We start from the raw sequence: 9,040 nt of genomic DNA, 5'->3' as shown, positions 1-9,040 counted from the left end.
AACATGGTCTTTGAAAGTATAAAAAGGCAGCGTTGAATTTCTGGTCGATCATTTGAGAGTGTAAAGCACCGTTCCGCTACCTATGGGTCGAGACCCGATGTTTGGGTTACGAAAAAAAAAATTATGGGTCGCATAATATCTTCAGATCGTAAAAACTTTACTTAACAAGAACGAAGACAAACGAAATTAAATTACAGTAAACGAAAGTGCAATTTAAGTGTGACAAGTGCGTCAGTTTACTATTATGTTATGAGTGCGTTATCACAGTTTCATGTTAAAAATATACTATCAAAACATTTGTACTTCAGGTATGACAACTTTAAAGTATTAGTTTTGTTCATTTCAATGTGTTAGGCTTTCAGCTGCAAATTATAATGAGAAAACATTTTTAAATTTAATGTATCTACGTCTACGTATAACCCATAAATCTCTGGCAGCACTAGGAATTTGTAATAAAATGTCTGTTAATCATTAATTTTTAAAATGTTTTAACTATTTAAAAAAATTGATAACTTATGTGATTTGGTTAAATGAGTAATTCGATGTTATATTTTCATTTCTATGGCTTTTACATAGTGATTTTGTGGGTGATAATATCTTTTAATCAATTCACAAAAGAATCAAAGGGGTGGTTCTTCCCGCTATCCCTCGCGCGTATAAAACGACGGACATTTTAATCTCTTAGGGTTCGATGGGTCGCGTCAGCAGACTGCTTGACATATAATTTGGGTCGTGGCTAAAAAGGTTGCGGAACGGGGGTGTAAAGTATGCAATAATTAACTGCTATACTACTTATTCTGAAGGATAAACGTTTAGAAATGCTCGGACACACAGGTACTTCTCTATGTATTGTTTTAATGTTTGACTTCTTACAAACATTTCATTCATATTCAATATGAATAAAGGCATAGATTATATAGCCAGCAGGTATATTATAAACACTAATTTTACGATATTTACATGATATGACGTACTGTTTAGGCTGTCTACCCAATTAAATATTGAATAGCTTTATATATAAAACGATCAAAATCAGATGTAAGTAAAAATAGCTTTCATTGATTTACAGACGGTTCTACAAATATCCTTAGATGTTACCGAATGAATCATGCAAAAGAATACAGAAACGCCCACTGTCTGTTAATATGCAGGGATTTTTTTCTCATAAAAAAAAAAAAACAAACTTTAATATTAGTAATTTGTTTCTGAGCATTTCTAAACGTCCTTCAGAATCAGTACTACTAAGTATAGGGAGCATACAATTGCTACAACACACACGTCATACTGTATAAGCCTAACTGTAGGAACATACTATTAGATAGAAATTTTTTAATCTGAGTTCATTATCTAAAATTGCCAAAATCTCAAATCATTCCTTTCACCCCTTCCATCCTCCATGCCATAATTCTTCAATCTCTATTCAGCTCTCTCACCAGGATTTTGTTAAAGAGTGGTGGAATTTCAGAAATTATTGCGCAAAAAATGTTAAGGGTGGTGCCCCCAAAATTTTAAAGGGTGCATTCTATGCGTTGCCACTTCTGGTACTACTTATGGTGTCAGACGCAACGCGGTAGATGCACTACAATTTAAATTTAATTTCCTCGATACATTTAACTGAATTTAATAATGCAAACAATCGGCCATGTATACTTAAATTATGAAGAAAAATTCACAATTTTTTTGCATGGTACTATCTACCGTCCATAAACACGGACATTTCAGTGCATACTACGATCGTCATTGTACATATATATATATATATAGTGTATGTGTTGTTAATGAGTGGATAATACTGTAGCCCTCGATAGCTTTCGCAACAATAAAACAAATCTTGAATCTAAGTTTAGTAAAAAGGCTTCTAGAAGATGAAATGTTTTAATCCTGTCTCTTATACACATCTAGATGTGTATAAGAGACAGCATTATTTCCCATACAGTTCCGGCAGAAATGATAGAGGGCACTATTTAAGGTCATTTAGGTGAACTGATAACATGAACAATGCATGCATGCTTGACACTAATTCTCGCGAGTCACGAAAGTGGTGTGGTGTTCGCTGCTTGTGGAATATGACAGCTACGGCGTTGTTAGGGCATGGAGGAGTTAGATTAGAAACTAAACTAATTCCTCCATGGTTAGGGTAGGCCAAAATCTCTTGGTAGTTGGTCGAGAGGAAAATGTATACAGCCGATACAGAGTGAACTACCGTGATTGACTATTTCTGTAATTACAATATCCCTATGCCTAGGCAGTGTTTACGTACAACATGGTCTTTGAAAGTATAGAAAGGCAGCGTTGAATTTCTGGTCGATCATTTGAGAGTGTAAAGCACCGTTCCGCAACCTATGGGTCGCGACCCGATGTTTGTGTTGCGAAAAAAAAAATGTATGGGTCTCATAATATCTTCAGATCGTGAAAAGATAAAGGAAATTAAATTACAGTAAACGAAAGTGCAATTTAAGTGTGACAAGTGCGTCAGTTTACTATTTGTTATGAGTGCCTTATCACAGTTTCATGTTAAAAATATACTATCAGAACATTTGTACTTCAGGTATGACAACTTTAAAGTGTTAGTTTTGTTCATTTCAATGTGTTAGGCTTTCAGCTGCAAATTATAATGAGAAAACATTTTTAAATGTAATGTATCCACGTCTACGTATAACCCATAAATCTCTGGCAGCACTAGGAATTTTTAATAAAATAATGTCTGTTAATCATTTTATTTTTAAAATGTTTTAACTATTGACAAATTTGATAACTTACGTGATTTGGTTAAATGAGTAATTCGATATTATATTTTCATTTCTATGGCTTTTACATAGTGATTTTGTAGGTGATAATAACTTTTAATCAATTCACAAAAGAATCAAAGGGGTGGTTCTTCCCGCTATCCCTCGCGCGTATAAAACGACGGACATTTTAATCTCTTAGGGTTCGATGGGTCGCGTCAGCAGACTGCTTGACATATAATTTGGGTCGTGGCTAAAAAGGTTGCGGAACGGGGGTGTAAAGTATGCAATAATTAACTGCTATACTACTTATTCTGAAGGATAAACGTTTAGAAATGCTCGGACACACAGGTACTTCTCTATGTATTGTTTTAATGTTTGACTTCTTACAAACATTTCGTTCATGTTCATATTCAATATGAATAAAGGCATAGATTATATAGCAAGCAGGTATATCATAAACACTAATTTTACGATATTCACATGATATGACGTACTGTTTAGGCTGCCTACCCAATTAAATATTGAATAGCTTTATTATATATAAAACGATCAAAATCAGATGTAAGTAAAAATAGCTTTCATTGATTTACAGACGGTTCTACAAATATCCTTAGATGTTACCGAATGAATCATGCAAAAGAATACAGAAACGCCCACTGTCTGTTAATATGCAGGGATTTTTTTCTCATAAAAAAAAAAAACAAACTTTAATATTAGTAATTTGTTTCTGAGCATTTCTAAACGTCCTTCAGAATCAGTACTACTAAGTATAGGGAGCATACAATTGCTACAACACACACGTCATACTGTATAAGCCTAACTGTAGGGACTACTCAAATACGGTGCTAGATTCAATATTAGCCTACTCCGTTTATTTTTATACTTTCGAGGACCATGCCTGTAGGCCTACAAGAATGTATCTAATCTAGTACTACCATTTTTACACTGTCTTGACTACCAAGGCTTATTTAAGATATTTCGGCCTAATGACTCGATACACCACTGACTCTGTTTAGAGGTCGAGAGGGGGAACTAAGAATATTCATGCATATCTGTTCTCCTAACTGACCTAAAATACCTGTTGTAGCACCCTCTATAATTTCAGCCGCAACTGTAAGGGGAAAAAATAATGCGGCCCAGGGCGCAATTTCTTTTTACTTAGGATATTTTGGTAAAACAACTCACCTTATAGAACACATTTTGTGCATGTGCTATGCAAGTCTGTGTAAGCCTGATAATGATAAGCAGCTCTTACATCATCGCGATGGGACCTAGTTTTCAGGCCTTGTATTGGCCTTGTATTCGAATCCATGCAAAAAATAAAACAGTGATTTAATTGACTCTGATTCTGAATTTTAATACATTTAGCCAGCATTTACTATCGAGAACACAAATTCGTGATGATAAACACTATAGAGAAAGAGGTGGAAGAGTTTAGAAAAACTGTCTTAAACTCGACTTCGCTCGATGTCGATACGTATACTGATTTAGATAGGCCTACAATACATTGTTTGTAATTTATATGATGCCAGAACTTGGCGCGTATCACGTTAATGTATTGATTACATAAAACTGATACAGAACAAACATTTTTAATTATAGGTGTTTGTTTTTATAGGCCCATAAAATATCTATGCTGTTGCCTGCAACGCACGACATCCAGCTAACAATATTAGGCCTACTCTCAGCATTTATTTTGCAACGAGAGTACATGGAAATTTAAAAGTTTTATTCACTCACCACCCACAACGCGTCAGTTATCTCACAAATACGTTTTTCTGATGTTGCACTCAAACAGATATAACTATATGTAAACGTCATCATCATCAACATCATCATCATCATTATCATCATCATCATCTTCCTCTTCATCATCATCCTCATGATGACTTCGTTTTTGAGTTTAAAGATGAAGAGACAACCAAAGCTGACGACATATTTAAGCCGAAATGCCAACGCCTAGAAGGTACCGAATTGATTTATGTATACCTGCATGTGATTCAAGGGTGCAGCCATAGGCTTTCCTGATCCCCTCAAATTAATCAACATTTCAAAAAATATCCTGATTATTGTAGTAAATGATCGGTACCGTAATGTGAAAAAATAAACAAACAATGAAATGTAAGCCACCCTCCTTTTACATAGAATTACAGACCCGGCGCGCACGCCATGTCATATAGAAATCTCCAATGTCGTGCGTACAGCATTAAGTAAGTTGAAATAAAAAAACAATTGTTAAAATCACAATAAACGGTTACCTGTATCGAGGTGGCAAATGAAAGCACTGTAATTTATTACATTATTATTTGGTATAATCAGGGATAAGTGTAAATATCAGTTTTCCCTGGTATTATTTAGTTTAACCTCCCTGTGCGAACGCCTCCGATACTTCTTTTAACGTTCACTCTCGTATGGTCGAGTTTGTTCTCCCTATTTCATCAGAGCAATTAACGTCGCTCATAAGTCCCCACCTCCACGAAAACGACCACTACCACTTTTTGACTTTTGGTTTCGTTAAGCGGCCACCTTAAAAGTTAGTAACATATTTCGAGAACCGACAATTAGACGCGGCGATGGTGCACAGTTAGCTCCGTTAAACTAATATTACAGGCTAGTTGTAATTCTGGAAAGTTACAAACAATAAAGGTAAAGGTAATTGTCAGAAGCCAGGTTCTCCGTGTTATTCCCCATTTAAACGGATCACGTCTAAATGAGCAAGTCACAAGGCAAACGTACGTATCAATGCAAAGCAATTTATTATGAATCAGGACCAACTCCCCGAACAACATACATCAACCCGCACGGCCCATGGAGTGCTTAACTATAAACTCGACCCTAAATCAGCGAATCCAAGGTTAACCTCAAACGTCAAGTCTATCCCACATAAAACACATTAACTGAGATCAACCAACCCCCTCAAACCACACATATAACAGCCCCCCCCCCCAAAATTACCTTATCTACCACTCATTGGGTGAGAGTGACACCCCAAACTGCAACCAACCCCTATTACCCTATGTCCCCAATTTTCATCACTTCTTCAAAAATCAATGTTTCAAGGAAATATATATAAAGTAATTGCGGTTGACTCAACGTCTTAACTCGCGCTTATGCACCTTGTTTTCAGCTTTTGTGCCAGCTCCGTTGCTTGTATAAAGCCACCGAAGTACAGTGTCTCTTCTCCAATTAGACAGACAGTAATTTCATTCAGTTTCCAAAATTCAAATTAAAATTACCAGAGGAGCCCTGAAATCATCAATCACAGCATGACGTTTGCAGGTTATGCGTTAACAGTTATAATAACAGTAATAATAATAGTAACAGTACTAATAATAATAATAATAATAATAATAATAATAATAATAATGATAATAATAATGATAATAATAATAATAATAATAATAATAATGATAATAATAATAATAATAATAATAATAATAATAATAATAATAATAATAATAATAATAATACTGATCATAATTAGTTAAATATCAGCTAACACTAAAAACTAATATCTAAGCGAAAATTACAACGTTTTATCAAAGATTACCTAGGGCCTATCAATTACAACATTGCAATATAGTTTATCATATGATAATCAATAAAAGGATAAACCAAACTATAAATCGATATACTAAGCAGAGTCTATAATGAAATGTAATTAGCACACGATAACTTACAGTCTGCACTGGCTCCTCAAAAATACATAAACTGGGCTTTCTTAGCCCACTACCGTATCCGTCTAATTTCCAGCTCGCTGTTCCTAGGGCTATCGCCAATTAAATATATCCACTGTTTCTAAAACCTGGAGCAGTAGTAAGGTGTCCTGGTCTAGCCCCCGCTAGAGGGCGCTCAGGGAAGGAGACGCTATGACGTCATTTAATCCTTTACAATAAAGAACAAAAGACTAGTATACTTAATTGTTTACGTCATAATGCAGTGGCAGGTGTGTTGGATTATCTTTTGAAATTGAAAACAAAAGGTAGGTAAGAGACGCTAATGACATCATTTAATCTCTTTTATTTTAGAACAATAGGATTAGTATACTTAATTGTTTACGTCATGATGCAGTTTTAGGTGTGTTGGATTATCTTCCAAATTGAAAACAATAGGGCTGCTATGACGTCATTTAATACTTTACAATACAGAACAAAAAACTAATATACTTAATTAAAATAATTTAAATATTAATATTAGATAAATAAAGAAAATATATATTTGAGTTGTTTACGTCATGATGCAGTGCCAGGTTTGTTGGATTATCTTCGAAACTCAACACAATAGGGCAGTCATTAATGGTGCTAAAAGGAATTAAATCAAACAATTTTAATGTAATTGGAATAAACAATAGGATTAGCGATGTTTTTAATAGGATTAATTGTTTGTGACATAGGGATACATGTGACAATGCGGGGACTTGATAGTTTGAATAGCCCGGGTTAACATAGGGTTATGACGTCTTGTATTCAATTTTTATTCAGTTAAATAAAAAACCAAGATAAATATAAGAAATATATAAAAAACGTAGAAAATAAATAAAAATAAATAAGAGGCGATGCTAATGACGTCACTTAATCTTTTTATACAATTTAATACTTATATTCTGGTGAAAACATAGGTCGAAACATCATTAAAAAAAAAAAAAAAAAAAAAAAACTGTACGTTGTTACAATTCTCTAAACTACAAGCTAGTATTGAACTTCAAGATAGTATTTCAATTAGATGGATTTGTTGGGCAATAACTTTGAAGAACAAGGAAGCAGTCTGAATTTTGAAAATGAAGAAGTAAGAAACATGAGCATGGAATCTGAACGAATTGCACGAGAAATAAATTCAGCGTTTGTGGCATATAAACTAGGTAATGACATCTTTATAAATTATGTAAAGACGTATTGCTTGATTCAAATAAGAATATCGAGACGTTTTTCAAAGACATTTTAACAGAAATGTTCAACGATAATGTCATAAACTGGGGCCGTATAATGATGTTTTTTGTGTTTGGAGTGAGGTTAGCTGTGTTATGTAAAGATAGAAATAAATCTGATTTGATTGATCAAGTAATACAGAGTGTAGACAAATACGTGAAGACGGAATTTTTGGAATAGATTAATATCAAAGAGGTTGGGTAAGTCACTTTTGTTGTGTGTTTGCAATCATTGATAAAAGCATTTAATTAGTGTCTATATATAATTTTCAATTATTAACTTAAAAATTCAATTTGTTTTACTACATTATACTTATTTTATTTTTTTCAGAACAATTTCGGTCAATCGTATACTCAACACAAACCGATAGCAGAGATTCCTCTAATAAACGATTCTTTTGGGTTAATGTTATGCCTAATAGTAACTTTTTATCTATACAACACATTTTGTCAAGGCTGATATGTGTGAATTATGTGTATATACAGACAACACTTTCTCCAGGATGTTTCTTTGTCAGGCGTCAAATGGTGTATACAATACCGATAGGAACTATGATGGTGAACTTTACGATATAGATGAACGGTTCAGAGTCAGATGAAAATGGTAATGGAATCTAACCCGAAGAAGAAAATGATTGTTTTAATGATCATTAAAAGTATTCATAAAAACTGTATATAAACTAGCTGAAAAAAAAGTTGAGAGCTTCATTCGACACATTTACTACCGACCTGCTTCCGACTAAATTTTACTCAGTATATATATGTTTGTGTCCAAAAATATATAAAAAGAGACTGCTACGGTTGCCAATTTCATTGGCCTAGTCAAATAGACCATGATGTCTGTCTTATGATGACGGAGCAGGAGCAGCTTGAAAAATATTTTAATGAAGTATTGAATAATAATGGTTATTTAGATTTTGACATTATGTACAATCATTGGTTTTGGTTACGAGACGAATCAAACAAGTTAACCTTTACAATTCTAATAAATCAAATTACAAAAGACGAAAATCTATATAATAAAATTTTGAATGTCATGAAAAGTTAAGTAAATGGAATTGCAACGATCTTAACTTAATGCTATGGAAAGCTATTTTTTCCTCGTATGTATTACATTTTTATCAGTTTCAATTTTCTATGTTTAATATTTTAAACATATAAGTAAAAAAAATAAATAAATAAAACTGATTGTGAATGTTTGTAAAAAATTGTTTAATGTAAAAAAAACTTGATTGAATGTGTTTGAAAATTATGTTTGTAAAAATTAAAATTTCTTGATATGAAATATAATTTATGCTTTGTGTGTTATTTAAGTGTGTGTTTTTAGAGTAATCTTTTCATTTGAGTGATAAAGTGAATTTATATTGTATGCTGCATGCTAGTGGAG

This window comes from Anneissia japonica, unplaced genomic scaffold, assembly GCF_011630105.1.
Source record: "Anneissia japonica isolate Jap-2015-1 unplaced genomic scaffold, ASM1163010v1 scaffold5330_len1712360_cov203, whole genome shotgun sequence".
Taxonomy (NCBI): domain Eukaryota; kingdom Metazoa; phylum Echinodermata; class Crinoidea; order Comatulida; family Comatulidae; genus Anneissia; species Anneissia japonica.
Note: the sequence above shows the minus strand (reverse complement) of the source record.